Below are 27433 nucleotides of genomic sequence, written 5' to 3'. Positions count from 1 at the left end.
ATTTTCTTCCTCATGGCCCAGTGTTTTGTGGCTTCTTACTTGTGGGTCATTGGGCTTTGCTGTGTTCAAGGAGGATGGTCTAAAAGCATGTATTTGACATTCCCCTAAAGGAGGAGATGGTCTAGTGGGGAGGCTGTACTCACTCCACCAGTCTGGGTGAAAAAAAGGCCAACGTAGGATTTTGTCCTCTGTGTCGCCTGAGACCTGATGGCTGGGGAGACACTTGGTGGGCAGGTGCTGGCTATGTAAGCATGAGGCTCCGAATCCTCACAAGAGATGGGCATAGCCCCACTGCTAGGGGAAAGAAGACAGATTCTGGGGCTTGCTGGCCAGCTGGCCTAGCCACTCAGGGAGCTCCTGGTTCAGTGAGAGATCTTGTCTCAACAACATAGTAAGATTGAAAAGAGGGGGGGGGGTGGAGAGGAAGAGAGGGAATCACTAAGCATCCACTTCTGGTCTCCAAAAGCATGCATGGGTGAGTACACCCACAGACATGGCATGTGTACAAGCATGCATGTAACACACATGCATTTGCACACACGTACACACACACACATGCATGCATAAACACACAGATGCATAAGCACAAGCATGTGCACAAGCACACACATGTATACACACACACACACACACACACACACACACACGAGTGACTTGAGTGCAGTTCTATCCTGCTTTTGATGTCTTCAGACTTCCCATCCATCAGCTCTTCCCTGATGGTCTAGTTGACCCCTTGCTCACTTTTTTTGATCGTCCTGCAAACGCTGGGCCCCAATCCACACAGGATGAGAAGGTCGTGGTGGACAGTCTAAGTCCACAGCTGAGAAAACAACTCACAGCACACGATGGGGATGGGGGTCAACTGTGTCACCTGGCTTTATGGAAGGGAACATGCTATTATGTTAATTACAGTGTCCCGGCTTTACTGGGAGCTGAAAATAGATGTATGTGGCTTCTAGGGACAGCCACTGACATTCCTTTGGCTTTTTCTGCTATGTGATTTTTTTTTTTTGAGCAATCTTTGCTTTGATTTAAAATGCTAAAAGGCTACCAAAAGCTGTGCTGTCTCAAGCATGTTGGAGGACAGCTTCCTGGGTCACTCCAAAGTCACCTTTGTCATGTCCATGGCTCTGTGCTCAACCATGAAGTGCAGTGGAAGAGAGAACAGAAGAGGTGGCCCCACCCTGCGGACCTTTATTCCAGCCTTTTTCTTCTCTGAGCTCTTCACATCTGTTAATGAGGAATCATGCACCACAGCCTGGCGTAGATGGGCCCAGGAGAGCTGTTCCCTGGAGGAGGCATTGGGAGAGCTTCAGGCTGACTCTGCAAGGAGGAGAGAGGAATTAGTGTGTACTGAGTTCCTGCCTGGAGCTCCTCTGAGCCCCAGACTTTTGCTGATCACAGCAGAAACTCTGGAAGGCAAACCTGGATGAGGAAGGATTTGTGAGCTAGAAACTGATCCACATCTGTCCATCCCCAGTTCCCAGCTTCCTGTTATATCAACATACAATCGGTGCCAGCCAGGAAGGATGACTTTCCCCTTTCTCAGGGAGAACATCTTGGGAGAGGGTAAGGTGAAGGGGAAAGGACAAGGCCACCTTTGTGACAGCCGACCTCCCGCAGGCCTCTTGTGCTTATATTCATGGACTCTAACACCTTTGGTGACATCACCATGTATGTGAGGTGTGATGTCCAGGAGCTGGACTCTGTGGACATGTGTCTGTGGGTCTAAGGCAAAGGGATTGGAGTAGGTTCTCTCCTATCCCAACTGGCTTCGATCTAAATGTGACTTGAAGAGAAGGGGGTGGCCAGGGATCACACGGCTGGTGGGTGGGTGGCATCCCTACATCCCTGCAGCAGCTGAACAAGGACTTTACCTCTGGTCATTATGGAGGAACTGAAGATTTTAGATGCTTCAGCATAAAACAGACAGGGCTGATTCATGTTCATTCAGGTGATAAACAGCCTCTCCCAATCAGTGGAGGAGAGATTAGAGCGTGCCTGAAGCTCACAAGCTGGTTTCATGGAGAGACTGTTTCTCTAGAGCTAGATAAAAAGGAATGAGCTAATGGGTCACAGTGGGCCAGACCAGTCTTGCTAAGAACTGTGGTGCCCCTAAAAGGCAACATGACCAGGAAAACCACAGCTCCCAAAACCACCCTACAAAGTAAAAACTTGTGAATGGTCTGGGGATAGAGGGATAGCGTTGGTAGGTCTAAAAAACGGCATGGACATGCAAACAAACAAAATCCCAGAGAATACCATGTTGGGTCCTCAACATTGCTCAGCTAGTAAGATGCTTTCTGCCAAACTCAGCGACCTGAGTTCAGTCCCTGGCAGTCCATGGTAGGAGAGAGAACTGACTCCCACAAACTGTCTTTCGACTTCCACACACCTTCACACACATAGATACACACAGACACAGACACATACACACAGAGAGAGAAACAGAGAGAAACAGAGACAGAGACAGACATACCTTCACACACACATAGACACACACAGATACACACAGAGAGAAACAAACAGACCTTCAGACACACACACACCTTCAAACATACATACACACACCTTCATATATACACACACACATACCTTCACACACAGATACACACACAGACACACACACAGAGACCTTCACACACATCTTTATATACACGTGCACCCCTTTACACACAGAGACACAGACACACACACACACAGACAGACCTTCACACACATCTTTACATACACACACACACCTTCACACACATACACAGACACACACACACTTTCACACACACACAGACACACACATTCACACACAGAGACACACATACACAGACACACATACAGAGACAGACACATACATAGAGACACAGACATACACACCTTCACACACAGGCAAACACACACAAGCACACACAGAGACACACATACACAAACATACAAACAAGCAAGCAAACCATATACTGAGGAGGAAAGAAGTTGGTGTTTATTCGTTTATTTCTCTAAGACAGAGTCTCACATTGGATCTCTGGTTGGCCTAGAACTCGATATGTGTGCCAGGCTGTCCCTGTAAATCAGGATCCTTCTGCCTCATCCTCCTGGATGCTGGGTTGCAGGCATGAGCCACTATGCCTGCTTGCCATCTATAGTCTTAGACGCTGTTGGCCTGGCACAGTTGCACTTGGGGCGCTAGCATTTACTGATGATAAGCATGTGCCTCTGGAGACCCCACGTGCTCCCTGTCTCTGTCTCCTCCTCTATTTCTGTCTGGGCCTCTATATCATTCCAACAGAAATACCAACATATGTTCACCAAGAGATAGTTCTAGATTTTTCATTGCATCCCTATTCATAGCAGCAAGAACTGGATGTCTTCCAAGAGCCCAGCGCTGATAGGATGAGGAACTGTGGGGCATTTAGACCACGAGATGCAATCAGTAGAAGGACTGGACTACTGTCAAGTACCTGCAGCTATGCCAGTGAGCCTCACCTGATGCTGGCAAAAGGAAACAGACACAGACACAGACACACAGACACACAGACAGACACAGACACACAGACACACACAAAGACACACAGACACACAGACACACAGACACACAGACACACACACACACACACACACACGGTACATGGGTGAATTCACAAAGACTAAACAAACCCAAAGGCCAGCCAAGGCAATCATGACTAGAGAAGCTAATATCATAGTTATCCTATGGTAGAGACAAGAGCATGAATGAGCATGAAGGGAGATTCAGAGGCACTGTGGGTGCCAGTGAGAACCTGTGTTCAATTTGCAGAAGACTCACACAGTATCTATGACGTGCAATTTTCTATACAGAGGTGTGCTAGCTAATTTAGGTTGTCGACATGGTGGGATCTGGACCCAGCTACAGACACGCTTCTCAGTGGGTCTGTGAGAATATTGCCAGGAAGGAATGAATGAGAAGACCATACCTCTTTGTGGACAGTACTCTCTGGTAGCTCAGTTATAAGGAAGCAGAGGGAAAAGCAGGTCTGCTTTGCCTATTCACCTTCACCTTCTACTGGTAAGCGCGCCTGCTCTGAAGACTCCAGCTTCTCTGGCTTGCCAAAAGATTGAAGACTGGTGGCTCTCTCTGAGTCCTCTGGCCCTTGGCAGCAGACCAGAATGGTTGAGATATGTAGCCTTGTGGACCAGGCAGCTCCTGACTCTCATCCTGTGTGTGGGCAACCACCATTGGACTACCCAGCCTGCCTAATGCAATCATTCTTTATCCTGTTGGTTCTTCTCTTCTGAAGAATCCTGGCTAACAGCATGGTGACACTTAAGAAATGAGTTAAAAGAGGGAAGCCTCACGTTTACACTCACAACTCATCTTCTCCTCTGACTAAATATTGAAGTCGGGGCTCAAGAATGTGGATCTGAGCCGGGCGGTGGTGGCGCACGCCTTTAATCCCAGCACTTGGGAGGCAGAGACAGGCGGATTTCTGAGTTCGAGGCCAGCCTGGTCTACAAAGTGAGTTCCAGGACAGCCAAGACTATACAGAGAAACCCTGTCTCGAAAAACAAAAAACAAAAAAACAAAAACAAAAGAATGTGGATCTGAAGTTAAGTGATCCCCTTTCTGGAATCTTCCCATGTGTTTCCTCTGGCCATTGTCCTGCCCTCACTTATGAGGCGGCCTCCATGTGTTCTTCCCTCACTGAGGCACTGGCTAAGGCCAGCTGCTCCATGCCTCAGATGTGTCTCTCCATGAGCATCCAGTGGGGTTGTCTCCCTCAGTGCTATGGGCTAGAACGTAGAGTGTTTGTAAACATGCTTTGGCCACAGTCCACACTATGGCCAAGCACCTTCTCTTTCCTCTTCCCCTCCCCCTCCATTCTCCCGGGCTCATTTCTCCTTTTCTCTCTTCCTTTCATCCCCTTCTTCTTTTACTTTACCCTTGGGCTATCTGGGATATTCTGGGGATGTTCTCAGGCTCCCATGATGCTCTGGGATTCATTCCAGACTCTGATTTGTCCAAGAAGGCACACCTGAGTGTGAAAAGTGGCAAGCTCCCAGCAAAGATCATGGTAAGATTATTTATTTTGTCTTCAGTTTTTCTATCTCAATAAAAAAGAAATAATAATGTCTTACCAAAAAAGAAACTCAACTCCCAACATACAATAGATGTTTAATGCATACACACAGTATGCCAACACACAGTAAACGTTTTTTAAAAATATCTTTACTTTGAGTGTGTTGCCTGCATGTATGTATGTGCATGTGTGTATGCATGCACGCCTGGCGCCTATGGATCCAGAAGCCCTGGAACTAGCGTTGCAGGTGGTTGCAAGCTACAGTGAGTGTACTGGGAATGAAAGCTGGGTTTCACGGAGGAGCAGCCGCTGCTGTTAACCGCGGAGCTGCCTCTTCATCCCCACAATAGATGCTGCTGACATCATCATGTGTCTGTGGCATGCTAACACTGGGTGGGCTGAGAGAAGCACCAAACTCCTACGTTAAAATTCCGCACCATCTGAAGCTTTCAGCAGTTTTGTTTTCTACAGCTGGTTATTGGTAACAGTATCATGCTGGCTCTGGGTAGGGACAGGAGAAGTGACTGATTTCTGTGGGCATGAGGTTCACGAGAGGAGACCACATAGCAGCCGAGGTAGGATTCTCAGCTAGACTCAACCTTATCAACTAATTAATCAGTTGGGTAGCGGAGGGTTCCAGAGGAGCCACGCCCATGGACAACGTTGAGCTTCTCCCATTGAACGTCTGCCTCAACTCCAGAGAAAAGTGGCATGCATGTGCTGAACGGTGGGAAGCTCTGACCTTGGAGACTCGCTTGTGAATCCCATTGTTGTGGGCTTTTGCTTTGCTCTTGACACAGGGTCTCATTACGTAGCCCAGGTCATCCTGGAACTTGTGATCCACCTGTCTCGTAGTGCTGGGACTGACAGGCAGGCACTGTCACACCCAGTTCAAAAGACAACCCTCCTCCTTCTCTTTCTCCTCCTCTTCCTCCTCTCCTTCCTCCTTCTCTCCCTCTTCCTCCTCCTCCCCATCCATTTTCCTCTTCTCTTTCTCCCTTTCCTCCTGGAATGCTAAGATGCATCACCACAGGTGACAGAGCCTTTTTATGGAGCAGATGGACAGGGCCGTAACTTATTTTTCAGTTCAGAGTTTTCTTTTTTTTTTTATTTATTATTTATTATATGTAAGTACACTGTAGCTGTCTTCAGACACACCAGAAGAGGGCGTCAGATCTCATTACGGATGGTTGTGAGCCACCATGTGGTTGCTGGGATTTGAACTCTGGACCTTCGGAAGAGCAGTCGGGTGCTCTTACCCACTGAGCCATCTCTCCAGCCCCAGTTCAGAGTTTTCTTTCTTCACTTTGGAGGGGGCACTGCTCCCAACGGCAAAGGCTGCCCCAACTCAACACAAGATGTTCCTGGGAGGGCAAGAGGTGGTGGTGTGGGGGGTGCAAAATAAATCAATTCCCACCAACTGGATGTTTGTTTTCTAATGTCCAGAGAAAGTTGTTCAGACATCTGCTTCACTTTTCCTGGGCAGAATAATCTCTGGTTTAACTCTGGACAGAGGGAGTGTGGTCCCATCTGGCCACTGGCTTCCAGAAGGGTTAGAATTTTGATCCTTTTTTGGTTACATGAAAAGCTCTATCTTTAGCTCCCATAATATTCCCCAAGCCCACTGATTTTGGGGGAGAGGCATAAAGAGCCTAGAATTTTCCCTAGACACGAACACTGGCTCTGTTCCCAAGGAGATGAGGATGGAAAATGGGAGAAAATGATACAGGGAGTTGAACACACAGATGGGTCCACGTGAAGAATGCAAAGACAAGTCCATGTGAAGAATAAGATGGGTCCACATGACGAATACTGGGGAAATAGAAACATCAAGATTTAGGGCAGAGAGAAACCCATGCCAAAGGACAAATAACAGCAAATTTAGTTTTGCAGCCTCAACAGGCTTTGTTTGTGAGCCTAGAGTCGGGGCTATAGATCCAGAATGGCTCACACTGCTGGATCCCCCAGGCTCATTTGAGGGGATCTGAACAGACAGTTGCTTGGGATTTCCTGGCTTCAAACCCGTGCCCCTCCACCTCTGCCTCCCGAGTGTAAGGCTTGCATGTGGACCGGGGTTTCATCCCAGATGGAGTCTGTGGTTTGGGTTATTGCAGCATTACCAAGTGGACGAGTTCTTAATGGGGATGTGACTCACAGATGTGTAGCTTGGTTCTTGGTGCCCCAAGCACGACCTCACTCCTTGAGGAGGAGTCGGTATGCATCAATGCTTTGCTCAGTCTCCCAGGCCCCAGGAGCCTCAGGACTATGGGCAGCTGCAACATTCATTGTCCAGTATTGAACCTGTTTATGACCGAAACGCTTAGCAAGGAAGGGATTGGTTACTTTGTTGCTAACTGATTGTTTCTTTATGCTCTATGACAGGTGTGGCCCTGGGACCCATTCTCCAAGCCTGGGAGAATTACTGCTGCAGTCACAAACTCAATTGTTCTCATTGCTGACATTTTTTACTTAGCTGCAGGCAGACTCCACTCTCTTACAGGTGCTCACCCCTCCAGGGCTACTGCAGTACTGTGAGCCTCAGGCTGACAGGTTACCAGGGTTGGAGTCACCTTCCATGGGATGTAGCTTACAGTGTTGGAACGGCCACCTCATTACCGGCTTTACAAAAGAAGTACCACGGATCCCGTTTCACAGATGGATAGGTTGAAGTGTATGTAACCTGTCAAGTGACAGGCACGTCCTACAAGAGAAGAGAGATCAGGGGAAAAGTCAGGCAGAGGATAGGAAATGGAACTGTTTCCAAGTGGGATACAATGGAGATGCTGGGACTTGTGTACTAGGATGGTGGTGACTCGGGTGCAATGAGAAGGGAGGGCTGCTGAGGACAGGGACTGTTTATCTAAAACTGCTTTGGAGCGAAGGCCCTAGCCATCTACACACACCTCTTCATAGGCACCCTGCAGAGCGCTGGGTGCAGGCTGCTGCTGTCTTCTTTTTCTAGTTTAAATTGTTTTCCTGAGAAATGGCCGAGCTGGATCTGTATGTGGAGACAGGCTGGACCAGAAACCTTAAGAAAAGGAGACAGGAACTCTCATCGGTTAGAGCAAGAATTGCTAGAGCCCTGGCACCCTCTTCTGGGAAACTCAGCTCTACTGAACACACGTGTGGCCTCTTTGGAGGATCCTGGAAAGGTCTGATAACACTCTGAGTCACTAAAACAGATGGTGAACATCTCAGAATGGTTTTGGGAGCCCCAGCTGGCAGGGTCATTCTCAATGGATGTTGGCTGCTGGCTCACCTTGTCAGCTCAGGTAGGACCCATCCACAGTCATGGGTCACTCTGCTTAAAGGTGGAGTGGCCATATTACCAATCATGAGTCACAAGCTTGTTATGTATTGGTTCTAATGATCTTTGTGTTAATTTGGCTCCCGAAACCACCCAGGAACCCTCGAGTCTGTGCTGAGCGTCCCTACCCCCAGTTGGCTCTGAGAAATAAAGCTGCCAACAGACAATGGCTGGCCATTTCCAAACCTCCCTGTGGCTAGCACACTCTTCCCTTCAATATTTCTGAATTAGTACTTTCTAAAATCTATATTTCATCTCTGTCACCCCAGACCCAATTGAGGGAGTGGTCCCTGGGGTCACTCTACCCCAATTCTTACATGTTGTATGCTGTCTTCCCTGCAGCACCTGGGGTCACTCTACCCCAATTCTTACATGTTGTATGCTGTCTTCCCTGCAGCCCCTGGGGTCACTCTACCCCAATTCTTACATGTTGTATGCTGTCTTCCCTGCAGCCCCTGGGGTCACTCTACCCCAATTCTTACATGTTGTATGCTTTCTTCCCTGTAGCCCCTGGGGTCTCTCTACCCCAATTCTTACATGTTGTATGCTTTCTTCTCTGCTTGATCTTTCTGATTCTGCCTTTCTCCCTCTCCTGCATTTCTTGCTGGGGAATCCTAAAAGTCCCACCTCTGTCTCCCTGACCAGCCATTGGCCGAAATCCCTTTCAAAATTCCAAAGATGTTCATCACCAAAATTAAAAAAGAATCCTAAAATTCACATAAAACTAAAGAAAGACCCTAGATGCCAAAAAGAATTTCAAGCAAAAAGAATACTGCCAGAGGTATGGGGGAACCATATCTCAAGCTGTACCACAGAGCCATAGTGACAGGACGGTGTGCCATCAGCACCAAAATAGACATCGGGATGGATGGAGACGACTGGAGGGCCACATATAAACCAACTGAGTATGGCCACCTGGCTTTTGACCTACAAAAATAAATAATAAATAAAAGCAAGCCTGTGCTCCTTAGGTATTGTTCATTAGACACAAACTAGAGTCACCTAGCAAGAGGAGCCTCAGCTGAGAAATTGCCTCCATCAGATTGGCCAATGGTTAATGATTGATGGGGGAAGCCCAGCCCACGGTGGGTGGTGCCATTGCTGGGCAGGTGGTCCTGGGTTATTTAGAAAGCAGGTGAGAAAGCCATGAGGAGCAAGCCAGTGAGCAGCACTCTTTGTGGCCTCTGCCTCAGTTCCTGCCCTGCCTGAGTTCCTGCCTTTGGTGATGGACTAAACTGTAAACCAAATAAACCCCTTTCTTCCACAGGTTGCTTTTTGGTCAGCAAAAAAGAAACCAGACATTGCCAAAACAAGCCACAAAAAAATGCCAGCCTCCCTGGGAACATCCAATGCCTCCATGAGGAGGAAGGCGTTTGCCCTGCCCTCATATATAGAGCCAACACTTCAAGATATGGGCGTTGGCAAGGAATTTCTGAAAAGGAACCCAATAGAAAAATACTAACAGAGATTGGTAAATAGGATCACATAAATTGCATCTAGCTGAAGAAGCTGCTGAATGGGACTGACGACAGAAAGAAGGAGAGGGGATCTCCCAAAGCTTTATGCCCAGCAGATGAGTGATATCTAGATTGTAGGGAGACCATGAAAGCAGCAAAGCTCCAAGCAACCCAGTAGATAAATGAGATCACGACACAAAGACAGCTCACAAAGGACAAAGCACAAATGGCCAACGGACACCCTTAGGAGTCCTTAGCAATGACAGAAATGCGACTGGGAACTACATGAAGATCCGGTTAGAATGTTATCATAGAGAAAGTGACAAAAAACAAAAACAAAACCCCAACAACAACAACAACAACAAAACAGACAAAAATGTGAAAATATGAAGACACACACAGTCTTGAAAAAGGAAACCTTCCAGACTGTGAGTAGCCCGAGGGGACTAGGAGGGAAGACACTGTAGGTAACAACTTGTATGAGTTTGAGTTTAGCTGCTCTGACAGAACACTCCTCCCAAAGCGGCTTGGGAGAGGACAGTGTTTATTAGGCTTACACGTCACAGTCCATCATCAAGGGTAGCCAGGCAGGAAATGAAGCAGAGGCCGGAGAAAAGTGTGCTTGGCTTCGTACTACATGGCTTGCTCAGCATGCTTTCTGTTTGTCTGTTTTGTTTCTCAAGACTGGATTTCTGTTTAGCCCCCCCCCCCCCCGCCCCGATATCCTGGAACTCACTATGTAGACCAGGCTGGCCTTGAACTCAGAGATCCTCTTGTCTCTGCCTCCTGAGTGCTGGAATTAAAGGCATGTGCCACCACTGATATGGGGTGGGGGCGGGGGGGAGGAGTGAGTCTGCTTTCTTATTCAACCCAGGACCACCTTCCCTTGGGGATATCAGGATGTTGTTGCCCATGTCCCCACAGGCCAATCTGATGGAGGCACTCCGTCAACTGAGGCTCCCTTCCCATAGGACTCCAGCTGGTATTGAGTTGACCAAAACAAACTGAACCATTGCATTCTTCTTTCTGCAATCCAGCAGACGATGAGCCAAACATAGTCCTCAGCACCAGAGACTCAAGGGACAGGTCTACAAGAGCTCAGATTAATTAATTAGCAATTATAATTTTTGTTGCTAAGTATATGCCCAGAGAACACCTAGTTCTTCCCTGTGTGGGAGGGGAAGGCTTCCTGGAGGAAGATGTGACTTTTGAGTGTCTCCTGATGGATGGATAAGTAGACCTCAGGGTTCAGCATGTCTAGCCAGATACAAGCAGTCTGAGGTGGTCTATGTGTACAGGTGGGCTTTTGTGGGTTGGTGATACAGGCTGGGTAGGGACAAGCAACATGCCTGAGAAGCCATGGCATACTTAATGCCTTTTATGTTATTTTGTATCTGTGTATGCATGTGTGTTTGCATGGTGCATGTGTGTGTTCGTGTGCATGTATGTGTTTGCATGTTTGTGCATATGTGTGTATGTGCATGTGTGCCTATTCATATGTATATACTTGTGTTTGTCCGTGTGTGCCTGTTCATATGTATGTACTTGTGTATGTGCGCCTGTTCATATGTGTGTATGTGCATGTGTGCCTATTCATATGTATATACTTGTGTATGTCCATGTGTGCCTGTTCATATGTGTGTATGTGCAGTGTGCCTATTCATATGTATGTACTTGTGTATGTGTGCCTGTTCATATGTATGTACATGTCACAGTGCAGGTGAAAAATTCAGAGGATAGCCTCAAGAGTCAGTTCTTGTCTTCCACCTCAAGAAGGGTCTCCTGTTCATTCACTGTGTATGCCAAGCTAGCTAGACTATAAGCTTCTTGAGGCTCTCCAGCCTCAGGTCCCCTCCCCATCTTACCTCGGGAACACTAGGATGTAAGACACAAACCTGGCTTTTCATTCTGGTATTGAACTTAGTTGCTCACATTTCCATAGCAGGCAATGTATCTATGGAGCCATCTCCCTAGCCTACCTTTCACGTTTTGGAGGCTCTAAGGAGCTGAAGAGAGGGGGTGTGGGTTCCCATCTGTGTCCTCAGAGCTTCACTATAGCATGGCCACTGGGCTGAGCTGTGTCTGGGACAAGAGAAGCTGAGAGAACTTCGTGAGTCACGGCTCACACTGGCCTCAGATTTAGAAGTCCAAGCTTGCTGGAGCTCTGGGAAGTTGCTCACAGGTAGCGGCTTGTGAGTTTCAGGCAGTGGCTCACCTCCATGATGGTGATGTAGCTGTGTCTACTGTGGCTCTTTAAAAACAGCATAAGACCCCAACACCAGCTGACTGAAGCAGAGAAGGCCTGAGGGAAAGGATACGGGCAGCTGGGGTGGGAGACAGGTATCCAGAGTCACATGTCAAAGGGCCTGGAGAAACATCCACTGCTTAGGTAACTGGACCCTGGCTGTCACGGCCACCATCACAGCCACCATCTTTGAGATATGAACTTGAATCTGAAGAGAGGAGGTGGTGGAGCCCCATTACTTCTACGACTGTATCCTGAGCCTCAGCCAGTGTGGCTCAGAGTTGGTGGGTCCAATGTTAGTCTGTGCTCAGGCTGCAAAGGGTCCTGGGACAGTGGATCCTGCCACTTGGAAGTCTTTAATAGGAAGAGGCACCAAAGAAATGAAGGTACATAAACTACAGAACCTGGGCTGGAGAGGTGCCTCAGTGGTTAGGAGCACTAGTTGCTCTTCCAGAGGACGTGGGCTCAGTTCCCAGCGCTCACATGTGTTGGCTCACAACTGTAACACTCTAGTTCCAGGAGATCTGATGCCCTCTTCTGGCCCCCAAGAGCACTTGGTACACAAATGGTTCACAGATACACATTCATGCAAAACACCCATGTATATAAAATAATATGAAGAGAAAATTTAAATACATTGAAAATATAACTTGTTTTTTAAAAAAATTAAACACACAGAACTTGCAAATAGAAAGTTCATTCAGATAGGGGGTCAGCACTCACTTACAGATGCCTCGGCTGAGGACGGAGAAGCTGTCAGGTTTCGAACCTTTCCTGTCTATGATGAGACAACAGAATAATGTCTCACTGAAACCTCTGAGCAAATATCCCAGCACTGAACCTTTTGACAGAGAGGTGACTATGCTATAGACATGTCCATGCCACAGCCCGGGGTGGCACAGCAGAGATCTGAGCACAGGCAGCCTGACTTCTGAGATCATGGTGATAGGCTGATGGATGAGAAATGGTGGTTGACACTAAGCATCAATCCAACAGGATGTAGAACCCCAGGGAGACGCACCTCTGGCCGTGCCTGTGAGGCAGCTTCTATGTTGGGTTAACTTTCACCCTGAAAGGGAGTGGTGCCATCCTGTGAGGTGAGGGCCTGGACTAAACAGAAAAGAGAAACCTGGCTAAGTGCCAGCATTCATCTCCACCTCCTGCCTGTGGGTGCCATGTGAACTGCTGCTTCACTGTCTGGCTGCCATGATGTCCCCAGCATGGTGAACTGTACCTCAAACCATGAACCTTGACAAACCTTTCCTCAGGTTCTTGTCAGGTTTGTCACAGCAACAAATACCAGAACTGAGACACCAGGTATATTTTAAAAATCTAGAGTATTTAACCAGATCTCCGTGGGCCTCATCGTATACAGACAGAAGGTCACAAGGATTGACCATGTGACAAAAAAAATCCACGGTGAGGTATTTTTGGAAGTCTCCAAGAACAACTCATGCAAGTTATGAGTCAGACCAAGCTACCAGAGGCCGTCACGCTGTCATCTTGCTCTGACAAGGGCAGGTCTGCTACAGGAGCTGACGACCATGGTGGGAATCTCTATGGTAACCACTCTGGTGGGTGGGCAGTCTCACATTTGAGCAGACTAAAGATACCCTACCTTCTAGCTCAGTCATTTGTGGCAAATGGTCTCTGCTGGCCAGGCCTGAGAATTTCCATAATGAACTGCATCATCACCCAGAAAAGGCCTTTAAGCTCTAGATTGCTCGGCTCAGTCTGGCCCTTGATTCACTAGCTGAAAGGAACCCTACTGTGTGCCCCGGAGAACAGAGAAGGTTTGCTCACTTGGCCACATGTGTGAGAGGAAAGCTACAGGGCTGCTTGTGCCCCCAGGAGTCTCCAGGGCACTGGGAAGCTGTAGCCATGTCTGCTCCAGGCCTGCATAGACCATCCATATAAGGAAGTAAGATGCCCTTCAGAGCCGGAGATGGGAACAACTAGCTGTGACATCCTCTTTCCTCTGCTTTGTTTAAGGAAATGTTCCTTTCCTCCCTCCTTTTCTCCCTCATTCCTTTAGTGTGTGTGCACACACAATTGTGTGTATGGGCATGTCTTAGGGTTTTACTGCTGTGAACAGACACCATGACCAAGGCAATTCTTTTTTTTTTTGGTTTTTGTTTGTTTGTTTGTTTCGAGACAGGGTTTCTCTTGTGTAGCCCTGGCTGTCCTGGAACTCACTTTGTAGACCAGGCTGGCCTCGAACTCAGAAAACCACCTGCCTCTGCCTCCCAAGTACTAGAATTAAAGGTGTGCGCCACCACCGCCCGGCAAGGCAATTCTTGTAAGGACAATATTTAACTGGGGCTGGCTTACAGGTTCAGAGGTTCAGTCCATTATCATCAAGGTGGGAACATGGCAGCATCCAGGCAGGCATTGTGCAGGAGGTAAGAGTTCTGCATCTTCATCTGGAGTCTGCTAGCAGAATACTGACTTCCAGGAAGCTAGGATGAGGGTCTTAAAGCCCACACCCACAGCGACACACCTAGTCCAATAGGGCCACACCTTCTAATAGTGCCACTCCCTGGGCTGAGCATATACAAACCATCATAGGGTACATGCACATGTAAGTCAGAGAGGAGACTGGGCACCTTCCTCTTTCCCTCTCTTGCTTCCCTGAGACATGGCCACACCCATACTATGTGAGTGCAGGGGGTCCTCATGATTGTGTAGCAGGCACTCTTACGGTTGAGCCATCTCCCCAGTGCAGGAAACTTTAATTTTTAATTGACTTATATTATGTCCCTTCCATCCCAACTTTGAGTTCAGCAATTCATCTGGCCAACATTGGCCAATTAGCTGTAAGCTGGAAGTGGGGAGGGAGGGCTCTCTGTCTGGTCTGCATCTCCCTGGGGCAGAGCTTTGGTTGCAGTACACTGTTTGGAAAGTGATCCCAGGATGCAGAAACAAGGGAGTAGGAAGGAAGAATGGAGAAGGAGGAAGACGGTGACTCGGGGTGCATTGTGGGATACTCCTGCTGGCAGTGGGACACCCTGCTCTAAATCTCTAAGATGGGCACAGACAGAACCTCCAGGACCGAGCCAAAGGAAAGAAGGTGGGAAATTCTACCCATAACTCCCTGCCCTTGGGGGAACTCAGCCATGGAAGTTTATGTGGCTGTTCAAGAGGGCTTGCTTGCCTTGCCCTTCACAGGGCTGAGCTGGACTCTCCCAGGCAGAGAGTAACAAGAGTTCTGCCTAAGAAGGAAGCTCTCCATTACAGGTAGACTGAAGCCAAGGGTGGGCCGAAAGCCATGGCACAGTACCAAACCACTTCATGCGGTTGTTACAGTCAGGTGGATTCCTTTGAGTCGGATGCCTGGCACAGTGTCTGCCGAGATGTGTCTGTGGTTGCTGATGTTGTTTGTATGGCTTTTGTGCTGTGTGCAGCACTGTTCTGGAACTCTGTGGGCACACACTGAAGGGATTGGGTTCAGCCCATCAACTGTGCTGTGCTTTTCAGAACCCCGGTGTGTGATGCCATGCAAGTCTTTTCGCCTGTAGATAACCCCCCTCCACTGTGCAAATGCCCCAATTTAGGGAACTGTCAGGTATCAGGACCTCATCCTGAGTCATTCCATCATGGAAGCCTGCTTTGTCAGATGCCTCAGAAGGATGCAGGAGCTAAGGCGTAAAGCTGAGAGTGGACTAATTGAGCCATGCCTGTCTGCTCCCTACTGTTACTCTCCCATGGAAGATCCAGGCAGACCCAGGCCACCTGGCTCTTGAGTAACTGATGGACAGAAGGTTGCACCATGTGGGAAAATGTGTCTCCCACCCAGACAGTCGGAGGAAGAAAATGCTCTTCCAGACTGCCCTCAGCTGAAATGTGCCTCAGATGAGTGTGCCTTTCAAGGGCTCCTTTGAAGGGCAGCTCTGTGTGTCTGTCCTTGTCCACCCAACCTCCCAGTCCTGTTCCTGTGCATAGGCCAGTCTCTTACCCTTCCATGCCCAGGCTAAGCCTTGAGTCTTCTGACGTCGCATTCCTATGACTTCACAGCCAGTCTTAAGCTCTTGGGGACCTAGATAGTGGTTCCCAACCTGTGGGTCATGACCCCTTTGGGAGTCCAACAACCTTTTCACAGGGGTCACCTAAGACCATCAGAAAACACAGATATTTACTATAGTTTTGAAGTAGCAACAAAAATAATTTTATGGCTGGGGTTTGTAGCATTAGGAAGGTTGAGAACCAGTGTCCTACAAGCTGTTCTCAACCCATCTTTACTCTTATAAAAGGGAAATGGTGAGGGCTTAACCAGGCTGAGGGCTAGGATTCACTCTCATTCTAAATGTTAATATATTGATGGGAAAATATGTGGCTATAGGATCACAATCTTTTATCCATAATCTCAAGACTCAATCACTCTGTGATGATTAATATCTACTGTAAACTTGAGAGGATCTTGAGTCGCTGAAGAGCCGACCCTGGGTATGCATCCAATGGAGTTTGTGGGTCAGGTTATCAGAGATCCAAAGCCTCACCTTAAAAGTGGTGGCACCGTTCCACACCTTCCCATGGGCTGACGTCTTCGGTTCCTTTCTGTTGCTGCGATAAACTCTTCTTAAGCAATTAAGGGTAAGAAAGGGTTTATGTTGGCTTACAGTTGCAAAGGATACAAAAGGAAGGCACAATAGGCACAGAACGCATCACAGCAGTAGCAGGAAGTTGGCTCATCACATTCTATCCGTGCACAGGAAGCAGAGAGTGGGGAAGGCTGTAAAACATCAGCGCTCACAGCCAATGACGCATTTCCTCCAGAGGCTCCACCCCCAGTCGGTTCTGTAATCTTTCTGAACAGTGATGCCAATGGAGTAACAAGAGTTCAAATACAGAGCTTGCGTGGGACATTTCTCACCAAACCACCACAGCCAGGATTTCAGACCACATTTGAAGAAAGAGGAGGAGGAGGAAGACGGACAAATGAAGGAAGTCAGCTGCGCCCAGCGCTCACTACTTGGTCGCTACTTTCTGCTTGTTGGTGCAATGTGGCAAGCGTCTCACACCCCTACGACCATATTCCTCACCACGATGAGCTACAGCTCCTTGAGGAGCCAAATAAACCTTAAGATTCTTGTGTTGCTTCTTATCAGACGTGTTGTCCCAGCGATGAGAAGAATAACTGATAGAAACTTTGCGAACCAGAGCAACGTTTCTGACCTGACCAGCGTTGGTTCTGCACAGGTGGAGAGAGACTGCCGAGGGGCGCTACTAAGTTCATGCTGCGGCTATACCCACTCACTGCTCCTAGATATTAATTCCATTGTTTAAAGTATCTCTCAGAAGCCACGGAGGGCTTATATATGATATGGCCCGTGTATCAATTACCCTTCCAAAATGCATCCAGAATTTTGGAGTGTCTCTAGCCCCGGGAATCTTAGAGGAGGGGTTGAGAGATTTACCATACTGAGCACCTGGGGCAAGTGACCACTAGTGGCCTTTGTTCTCCATGCTTGAGAAGGGGAAAACATAAACATAAATGAAGTCAGAGAAAAGAGCCACAGACCTTTAACTCTGAAATCAGTGAAATGCCCGCGGATGCAATAATATCGCTTCCAAAATAGGAACAGAAACCCTGCTGCCTTTAACCCAGGCCATGAATTCAGCAGCCCCTGCAGCAGCTTGAACCCCTTCAGAAAGGCTAAAACATGATCTAGATGATGCTTTTGGGTCTTTGCCCTTTTCTGTACCTTCCTCTCCTTCTTTTGCCACTATACCCTCCAAGCTTTGCTATCCCTTACCCTTAAGAGAACAGTTTGAGAAGTTCGAAGCACCGTCAGGCTCTTTGGGTAAATTCTGGTTAGGATACAGCAACTGAGCTGACATGACAGCATTCACTTCATCCTGCCTGGACACTCTCTCAGACACCCTTCTGGGAATTATGGGGCATTCCCAGAATCCTCAGTTAACCATTTATCAAGTCCCTCACAGCCATTGTGTGTAAGATGATCTTGGAAAACAGTCTCACTTCCAAGTTCATGGGGGTCTCGTTATTCCATCTCCACATATCACCCTTAGATGGCAGGAGCTTAGCTATCCTTCTCATAGTGCCTAAAATCCAAGTTCTGTGAAATAAATTTCAGAGTTGGCTGTGAGAAAAATGCTAAAGGAGGTGATAGCAAAATGGGAAAGGAAGAATTGTCTGATATACCCTCCATTCCAGACCTCCTTGGCTATCTAGACCAACCTATATTAACAGGATGGTGAGGGTGGGACAAAACCCATGTTACTACTAACAGCTCTAGATGTAGGGGTTGGGACAGTCATACAAATCTGAAATTAGGCACTGACCATCCACAGAAAGTTCACCTGAAGATCTGTAGGAAGCCAAAGTGCAGATGCCATCTCTTGCTGGGGAGGATGCCCCATTAGCTTTGGGAGTCAGGCTACCCTAGGATGTGAACATTTTGTTCTGTGGAAAAGAATCTGCCCAGGCTGTCAAAACCAATGAATAGCTCTGCACACTGACACCAGCTGTTATTGGTGATGCTTTGGTCATGATTTAAAATCAGCAATTCAGCAAAACCAGGCTCATCTAGCAATTTCTTAGAATTCCTGCCAGAGTTCTAGTGGGGCCTCTCCCACGATTTGGACACAGGAATCAGGGGTTGAAGGATACACAAACCATTAAGAAGAGACCCTTTTGGGTTTGTCCAACCTGAGGCCCCAGAGCCACATGTACCCCAAGATGAGTACAGCCCAATAAAAAACTTACTGAAGATAAATGTTTGTTTGTTTGTTTTCCATTGGCACTGTTTGGAATGTGAATTCTGTGGCTGACGATGCCTGTTGCAATATGAAAAAATCGGACGGGCCTGCAAGGTATCTGAGTTCCCCAACTGAGTGCCTGCAATCTTATGACACAAACAAAGGAAGGCCTTGGGAAGCTTGGTGGCTGGTCATCCTGGCCTGGGAGTTCTGATTGTGGTTTGCTTTTTAGATCTATTTTATGTTTTAAACCCTATGTCTGTGTGTGTATGTGCACATGAGTACCAGACCCTCAGAGGCCAGAAGATGATATCAGACTCCCCGAACTGGAGTTACAGGTGCTTGTGAAACACAGGTGGCTGCTGGGAATTAAACCCGGTTCTCTGCACAAGAGGCCAGAACTAGAAACCACAGATCAATGGCGCTTTTGTTGTTCTCTTATTACTTAATTTTTTAAACTCACATTACATCCCAATAGTGCCCCCCACTACCTTCCTCCCAATCTCACCCCCACAGATCTCCTCATGAACCCCTCTTCAGAAAAAGTGAAGTCTCCACTGGGTACCATCCCACCCTGAGATACCCAGTTGGGGTATCCTGAAGCTTATTCTTGGCTTTGGCAGGAGCCTGGGGGTGTCTTTGTTACTTCACACACACCAGCACTGAAGGAAACCATAGCGGTGGGGAGTTTGGTAAAACTGGACTAAGGGGAGCTTTATTCACTCTGAGGCACATCCTTCCTCCGTGCTCTCCCACAGCAGCTCAGGGCCATAGAAGGGCTTTGTGCTTTCCTCTCTCCCTACGTACGGTTCATACCAGGCGACGGGAGGCGACCGCTCTGTAGTCCGTCCACACACAGCCTCACCAGCTTAAAAGATTGAGAGAAAGAATTATGAGCAAATAAATCTAGTGTCGACTCTGTGCCCAGTTCTTGAGGTGTAAGATGTGAAATGAAGACCCCTGGCCATCTCCTGAAAAGCCTGGCTGTTTGACTCTCCTCACTGTTACAGGGAAGTGGGAATTAGTGTCAGTGGGACAGAAAATCAATGCGGAAAATCAGAAGGTGCACAGAAGGTCTACAGTTGTGGTGGGTGACAATATGGTTATATTTAATAATTAAAACTGTACACACAAAAGTGTCTGAATGGTAGAATTTATGTGGTCTATTCATACACACACACACAGAGTGGGGGCAGGTCCCTAGTGAGCACAAGACACTACTGCAAGGATTGCTCCCACCTCCCACCTCTGATTTTCCACGGTGTGACAGTGACATCTGTTAGTTTTGGGGCCACTTTCTGCTGAAAGCCGTGACAGTCCCTAAGAATCTGCATGAATAAAGCTAGAGGTCTCTTTCCTCCAGATTTGGGTGACGACAGAGGGCTCCCTGCTTTGGTAACATCTGCCAACGTGAGGTATTTTAACCACAATCCACTCAAACAAGTGTCTCCTTCCACTCTGATGCCTCCATGCTTCATGTCCCTAGGGCTGGGGACAGTTGGAGCACCCGACAAACTCTTGGTGCCTGGCCAAAATGGAGGTGGTCGTTTTGCCTCTTCAGACACACAAGGAAGGGCAGAGTTGATTACATTGGACTTTGCTAACTCACGATGAATGTCTGAGTTTATTGTCACTAGCCCAGCTGACTCATCTGGCACTACGCCCATGTGACAGCTGCTCCTTGGCCCTTATGCATTAGCTGTCTCCCTACCTACCCTACTGGTATCTTCTGGAATCATTCCTCAAGTGAACTCGGGCATTGGATTCAGTCCTAGTCTCAGAGTCATTGGCTGGGGATCAGAGTATGAGGCTGTCCCATGGCTGGGGATGCCAACATAAGGCAGTTCCATGGCTGAGAGTCCTAGTGCAAGGCAATCCCATGGTTGGGGATCCTGGTGGAAGGCAGTCAATCCCACTAGCTGCTTACCTTAGGGAAGATTTTGAAAAGATGGGTGAAGAGTCCTTTGTTCACGCTCTAAAGGGAAGCCTATGCCACAACACTGTCCCCTCATGCTATTGGCCTGCTTTTCCAGGGTGGAGCTTGGTTCAACCTGCAGTCTCGAGTAAGCAACATGGTGGCTGTGAACGAGGAAACATCTGCAGGACACATTTGCAGTTCATCCCCAGCACCCACCCTCCACCTTTCCAGCCAATGCCCTCCTTCTCTTGACAGAACCCATCTTTTTCTCTTTCCAAGTCTTTTGTGATGGATTGACAGACACACCCACTGCAGCTCCATATCCCATCCCCCTGGTTGCAGTGACTGCTACACAGATGAGCACATGACCCATTTCGAGACAGTAAGACTATGTCTCAAGTATGGATGGTCCATCATTTAGTTACTTAGTGACTTAGTGTCTTAGTGACTTAGTTACTTAGTTACTTAATTTTCTCTTTGCTTTCACAAAGTATCTGACAAAAGTAATCTGAGGGGTTTGAGGATACTGTGCATCATGGAGGGGAGGCATGGTGGCAAAGGCAAGAGAAGAGGCAGCTCATCATACTGTATGGTGACTGGATTGATCTTGCACAGATCTTGTACAGGTAGCCACAACAGCTGTGGCTCCATGAGTGTGGTGGTACCGTCACATCCAGAGAATATTGCTTTGCCCTATCCTTCCCAACCTCTGGCTCTTAGAATCTTTTTTCTGGATGTTTACCCTCTTGAAGCCCTTACAGACATATATAAAACTAAGTTTCTGCCCAAGGGCTTGGAACACTATGGTTGGCTGGTTCTATATTTCAGCCCTGGCTCTGCCACTGGCTTCCTGTGATCATGGAAAACACTTGGACCTCTTTGAATATCCCTGAACCCACAGAACAGGGCTCATGACATCCACATTGGAGGTCATCATAAGGATAAAACATGGAACTCATGCAAATACTCTGCTTGCTATAAGAACTCAATGAGAAAATACTAATATCAGACCTAGGGAGGGGGTTATCTCCTGCTCATGAGGTGTCAGCCAAGGAGAGGTGACAGAGAGGTATGCTCTGGCCACACAGGGTACACTCAGAGGTGAAGCTAGACAAGAGGGCATGGTATGGCCTACGGCAAAATGGACAGTGTGGCCAGGCGGTGGTGGCACACGCCTTTAATCCCAGCACTTGGGAGGCAGAGGCAGGCGAATTTCTGAGTTCGAGGCCAGCCTGGTCTACAGAGTGAGTTCCAGGACAGCCAGGGCTATAGAGAGAAACCCTCTCACGAAAAATTAAAAAAAAAAAAAAAAAAAAAAAAGGACAGTGTGGTGCCTGCCAAAGACAGCAGATGTTTTGGGGGCTAGCCAATGGATTCCAGGCAACAAGGGTTTGAGTGATGTCACTTTTTAAAGTGAAGCTAGAAGTCCAGATCTCCTCTTACTCCAATCCTCCTGATTATTAAATGAATTCAAGTAAGTAAAAGAACATTGAAATCTCTATATCCAAGCAAGATCACTGTCAGAGCCTACTTGGGGAACAGCATCTGTTCATTGCATTTGCTTTCAAGTTTGGAGGGCTGCAATGTGGGACAAATGCCAAGGCCATGCAGCTTTGCCCTCATCTTCATGCACTCATCCATCTATTCATCCATGCATCCATTCACTCATTCATCCATCTATCCACCCATCCATCCATCCATGCATCCATCTACCCATTCATCCACCCACCCACCTATCCATCCATCTATCCATCCCTGCATCCATCCATCCATCCACCCATCCATCCACCCATCCTGATCAGTGTTGCAAGACAGAAGCTTGCTTAGACAGGGTAGGATCTTCCCATGTGTAGAGAGCTGATGGCATGCTACAAAAACCATCAAGGACAAGAGGACAGCAGGCAGAGTGCGAGATCATGGTGTCCTAACCTTCTTTCTTTTCATCCACTCAGTCTGTCTCCTGGGGGCCTGAAGGCCAAACTTAACTCAATTGTCTCAGTTACATTTTGTAAATGTCAGCACATGTATAGCATCAAGTTAGTCTGTGAAGATACATTTTTGCATGTCTACTGTGGGCATGGCACATGTTGGGGGCTTTCAATACTTTGTCTCATAATACCATTGCTAATTATACCCATGTCATAGTCAGGGTTTCTATTCCTGCACAAAACATCATGACCAAGAAGCAAATTGGGGAGGAAAGCTTATTCAGCTTACACTTCCATATTGCTGTTCATCACCAAAGGAAGTCAGGACTAGAATTCACACAAGGTAGGAACCTGGAGGCAGGAGCTGATGCAGAACCCATGGAGGGATGCTGCTCACTGGATGCTTCCCCTGGCTTGTTCAGCTTGCTCTTTTTTTTTTTTTTAATAGAACTCAGGACTACCAACCCAGGGATGGCACTACCCACAATGGACCCTCCCATCTTTGATCACTAATTGAGAAAATGCCTTACAGCTGGATCTCATGGAGGCATTTCCTCAAGGGAGGTTCATTTCTCTGTGATAATTCCAGCTTGTGTCAAGTTGACACAAAAGCACTCATTACAATCCATAAAGAAAGGCCTGCAGGGTGAGAATATTTGCCCCCAGCTCCCAGTTAGCTGATCCTAAACTGACTTTCCATAAGCCGGGCTAAGTGTCTTTGGGCTTGATGTTGTCTTTAGGTTCCCACTCTTTTCTTGACATACACACGATAAAAGGAAGTTGGAGAAGTCACAGCCAGTGTGATATGCAAGGCAGTGTGGGACAGTGGAGGCCAAGCAAGCTCATACTTCAGTGTGCCCAGCATGGGGTCATTACTCTGGCTCCGAGTTAGCAAGTGGCATGCATTGGGTCTGGAATGTTCTGTGTTCAGTGTACTGGAGGCATCATTTGCAGTCCATTGGATGGTGGGATTTGAACCCTTTCTTCCTCTCTTCTGACCAGGCACATACGAAGTTTGATTCTACTGTGACAGTCTGCCTCACCACAAAGCAAAGAGGCCAGTTTACCACAGACTGAAACCTACCAAGCACCAAGACAACCTTTCCTCACGGCAACAGGAAACACTAACCATGCGCAGGTCTGCTGGGCTCCAGAGCTGCATTTGGAAGAATCTGCCACCCACCCTGGGGTGTGGGGGTGAGGCTGCCTGCCAGCCTCACCTGCTGCTCTATGCTGCTTTCTTAGAGAAGCAAAGCTGTATTCCACCGTTGTAGACGGACCTTCCTCAGCCTTTTGAGAAGAGCCACCTGGTCAGAGTGGTCAGCTTGAGGAGGGCATGGCTGGCCAGGTGTTACTGTTCCTGGCAAAGCAATCCTGCACCTTGTAAGATCCAAATGAGGCACCCAGGACAAAGCTGTGGGTGTGACCTGGGATGAGGCTGCAGGTGAGAAGCGGCCATTAGTGCTTTGTGATAAATCTCCAAGTAGCTCCAGATTGAAGAACATCTGTGCCCACTGAGCAAGGAAGGTGGTCCACTGCTCAAACTGCAGCCCCTCCCTCCACATTGTTCCCAGCCCAGAACTTTTGGAATGCTTGAAACTAGATCGTACCGATGGCTGAGTTCACTGAGTTTTTATACACACACACACACACACACACACACACACACCTATGATTAAAGTTTAATGTGTGAATCAAGCACAGTGAGAGATGACCAGCAGCAACCATACAACAGTCAGGGAAACAATACACAGAAGTGGATGTTACGCTTCTGCTCTTTGCTGTGTCTCAATATCCTGTATTTACCCCTCCACCTCCACCTCCACCTCCACCTCCACCTCCACCTCCACCTCCACCTCCACCTCCACCTCCACCTCCACCTCCACCTCCACCATGCTGTGACTCATAGGTCAGACCCTGGTTGACCGTGCGTAACTGAAACCACAGATAAGATGGGTGATTGTGCCAGAGGAAGGAGGGCGGGTACAGGGACAGCCCTACCCAGAGCCCCTTGACAGAGGGGTTCCTGACCAGAGGCTGTAAATGTTGGTCATAAAGTGCTGTCCCTGGAGAATTACCCTCAGCCATATGACCCCAGAGGGCTGTCCTGTGACACTCTTTTCCTCCCAGGGATGGTGTCTGTGTTGTAATCTGGGCTCCAGTGTGCTGAACACTTCCTTGTTCCCTTCCTGCTAAGGACACTCCCCAGAGTACTCAATACAGGATTTGCTCGTGGGAACCTTACTTGAGAGGAAAGGTCCTTCAGGTGACTTTTGAGCCCTCACTAAGACTGTATGGAGTGGGCTCCCAGGGGGATAAACTGGGGATCTGAGAGAGTCACTGGTTAGATGACAAACAGTTGGGTCAGGACTGGTATGTATGTCCAGGGACGCCTCTGTCCAGCTTTTGCCAGGGCCTCTACTTCCACACAGGCTTACACACGGTTAGCATTCTGCCAGGCACATGATTTGCCAGGAGGTGAGGCCTCTGTAAGAGCCAGAGACAGTGGAGGCCATGAAGGTGGCCCCTCTGTGGTCCTGCTCATAGGCTACTCACACACGCAAACCCTGGGGCGCACCAAGTCCCATGATAAATGCACCCAAATTTCTCCGCTCAGCGGAGAGGCCATTCTTGTATGCAGCTTTCTCACTTTTAGTTCTCCAGACACATTTCCACAAGAGGGGACAGAGTCTGGGTCCTAGTCTAGATTCTAAAGGACATTGGGCAAAACAAGACTCAGAGAGAGACAACAAACAGATTCCCAAGCTCATGGTTAGCCCTGTTCAACCTCATCTTCTGGTATTACTGTGCACATTTGTGTGAGGTGCGTGTGTGTGTGTGTGTGTGTGTGTGTGAAGGCCAAAGATTGGTGTGTATGTCTTCTCTAATTGGATTGTACACTAGTTTTTAAGACAGTGTCTATCATTGAACCTAGATTGGCTGCCCAGCCCATGAGCTGCAGATGTCTGCCTGTCTCCTCCTCTCCAGTACTGGGATTGAAGATGAGTCACCATGCCTAACTTCAACACAAGTTCTTGGGAACTGAACTTAGGACCTCATGTTTGTGTGGCAAGCACCTTATCACCTGAGCCATCTTCTCTGCCCCTCACTGTGCACATTTAAAAGAGGTTCCCTGGTCCCTTTGTGTGTCTGGGAGATGCAAGATCCCTTGACTTTGGGCAATGGTGTGGGACTGAAACCACAGCAGGGACAAGTCCGTGAGGTCAGCAGTGAGCCTGCAGAAGATGATCAGAGTATGAGCTGGAGTGTGTGCAGGAAGTGTGGTGTGCAGGGTATGTGTAGTGTTTAGTGCACATGGTGTGCAGCATGTGTGGTATGAGGTATGAGTGGTGTGTGTGTGTGTGTGTGCTGTGTGTGGTGTGTGGGATGTGCGCTGGGTCGTATGATGGTGAGTCTCTCAGGAAGCTTGGACACTTGCATCAGGCTTCTGAATGCAGGGTTGGGGGTGGGGCAGAGGCCGCTCTCCTGGCTTTAGTTCTGTATGTGTTGTTTCATTCATTCCTCAGCTCCAACACTGTTAGTGGAACCCGTGGGCCTCAGAACCCAGTCCCCATGACACCTTTAGAGATGCTTGTATTTACCTGCAGTGACATCCTGCCCTGGGTGTTTGTTTGTTTGTTTGTTTTTAAGGATATGAAGACAGTTCAGGAAGGAGCACGTTGGAACTTTTGGGATTACATTTTTAGATCCACTATTTTGAGAAGTTCTCTCAGTGGGTCTTTTAGGAGGGTCATAGGAATGGTGACTCCTCGTGTCAACTTGGCTGGGTGTAAAACAGCCTAGGAGACACAGCCCTGGATGGAGCATTTCCAGATAGGTTCAGTGAGGAAGGAGAACCTATCCCTGACCCCATGGACAGGAGCTCTGCGCTGAACCAAAGGGAGAAAGCCAGCACTTGTCTCTCTGCTTCCTGGCTGCAGATACATCTAACCATTCCCCTCATCCTCTCCTCCTCATCACCCTCTTTATGAGGCTGTATCCCTTACAGCAGGAGCCCAAACAAACCTCCCTGGAGAGGCTTTTGCAGGAACTTTGTCACAGCAATGTAACAAGTGACTAATTCATTGCCTCCTTCCCCTCTCACTAGCTTTTGGGGTTGCCCCATAGGCGTGGTCTCCAGACCTGCTGGCATGTCCTTCCGGGAAAAGGAAGAAAGGAGAGCTTTGTGTTCTAGTCAGGGCTTGTGCTTTAGAGAATGAAGATCTAGTCAGCTCACATCACAATAGAAGATCTTGAAAAGAGGTGTGGGAAAGGATAAAGAAGGTTTGGTCAATGGGTACCAAGCTTTGCTTAGACAGGGAAAACAGGTTCTACTATTCTATTGCACGATGCTGTGGCTATAGAAAGCAGGGTGTGCTGAGTATTTCAAGAAAATGTTTGAAGAAATGTTGCAGGAAATATTAAAAAAATGAACCCACCAACTCTCCATGGGGTCAGACCACGCTCCTGCGCTCCTGCCCCTGTCGCCAACTCTCTCCAGCTAGCCCCCGCTGCGCCAATAGCTGTGTACCCAGCTTGTCCCTGGCGCCGCTACTTCTTCCTCAGCCATAAACCCATGTAGTCAGGGATCTCACATTCCAGTAACTAAATGGAACCGCCAACCTCGTGGTTGCATATCACGACAACCCAGTAAACCCAGTAAAATCAAGACTCTTAAAGCTTAATTAACCAATCAGATTTACGTATCAATAGTATCACAATTTGCACAAGATGCCAATAATTTCAGAGCCATTTTGATAATGATAAAAGCTGTATCCCAATTAACCTAACCTTGTGATATCATCACATC

The 27433-nt window shown here is 48.0% G+C and overlaps 1 long non-coding RNA gene across 1 annotated transcript; it reads right to left on the bottom strand.

The window, feature by feature from the left end:
- Window positions 1–7222: 7222 nt before the first annotated feature.
- Gm39459 lies at window positions 7223–16783 on the bottom strand. The gene is made up of 3 exons (XR_871371.2): window positions 16554–16783; window positions 7952–8076; window positions 7223–7749 (listed from the first exon to the last, which is right to left on the bottom strand). It is a non-coding gene; the product is annotated as a predicted gene, 39459 (long non-coding RNA).
- Window positions 16784–27433: the final 10650 nt, after the last annotated feature.

The sequence above is a fragment of the Mus musculus genome, chromosome 9 (assembly GCF_000001635.26).
Source record: "Mus musculus strain C57BL/6J chromosome 9, GRCm38.p6 C57BL/6J".
Taxonomy (NCBI): domain Eukaryota; kingdom Metazoa; phylum Chordata; class Mammalia; order Rodentia; family Muridae; genus Mus; species Mus musculus.
The sequence above is the reverse complement of the archived record's forward strand: the minus strand, read 5'-3'. Positions and strand labels throughout refer to the sequence as shown.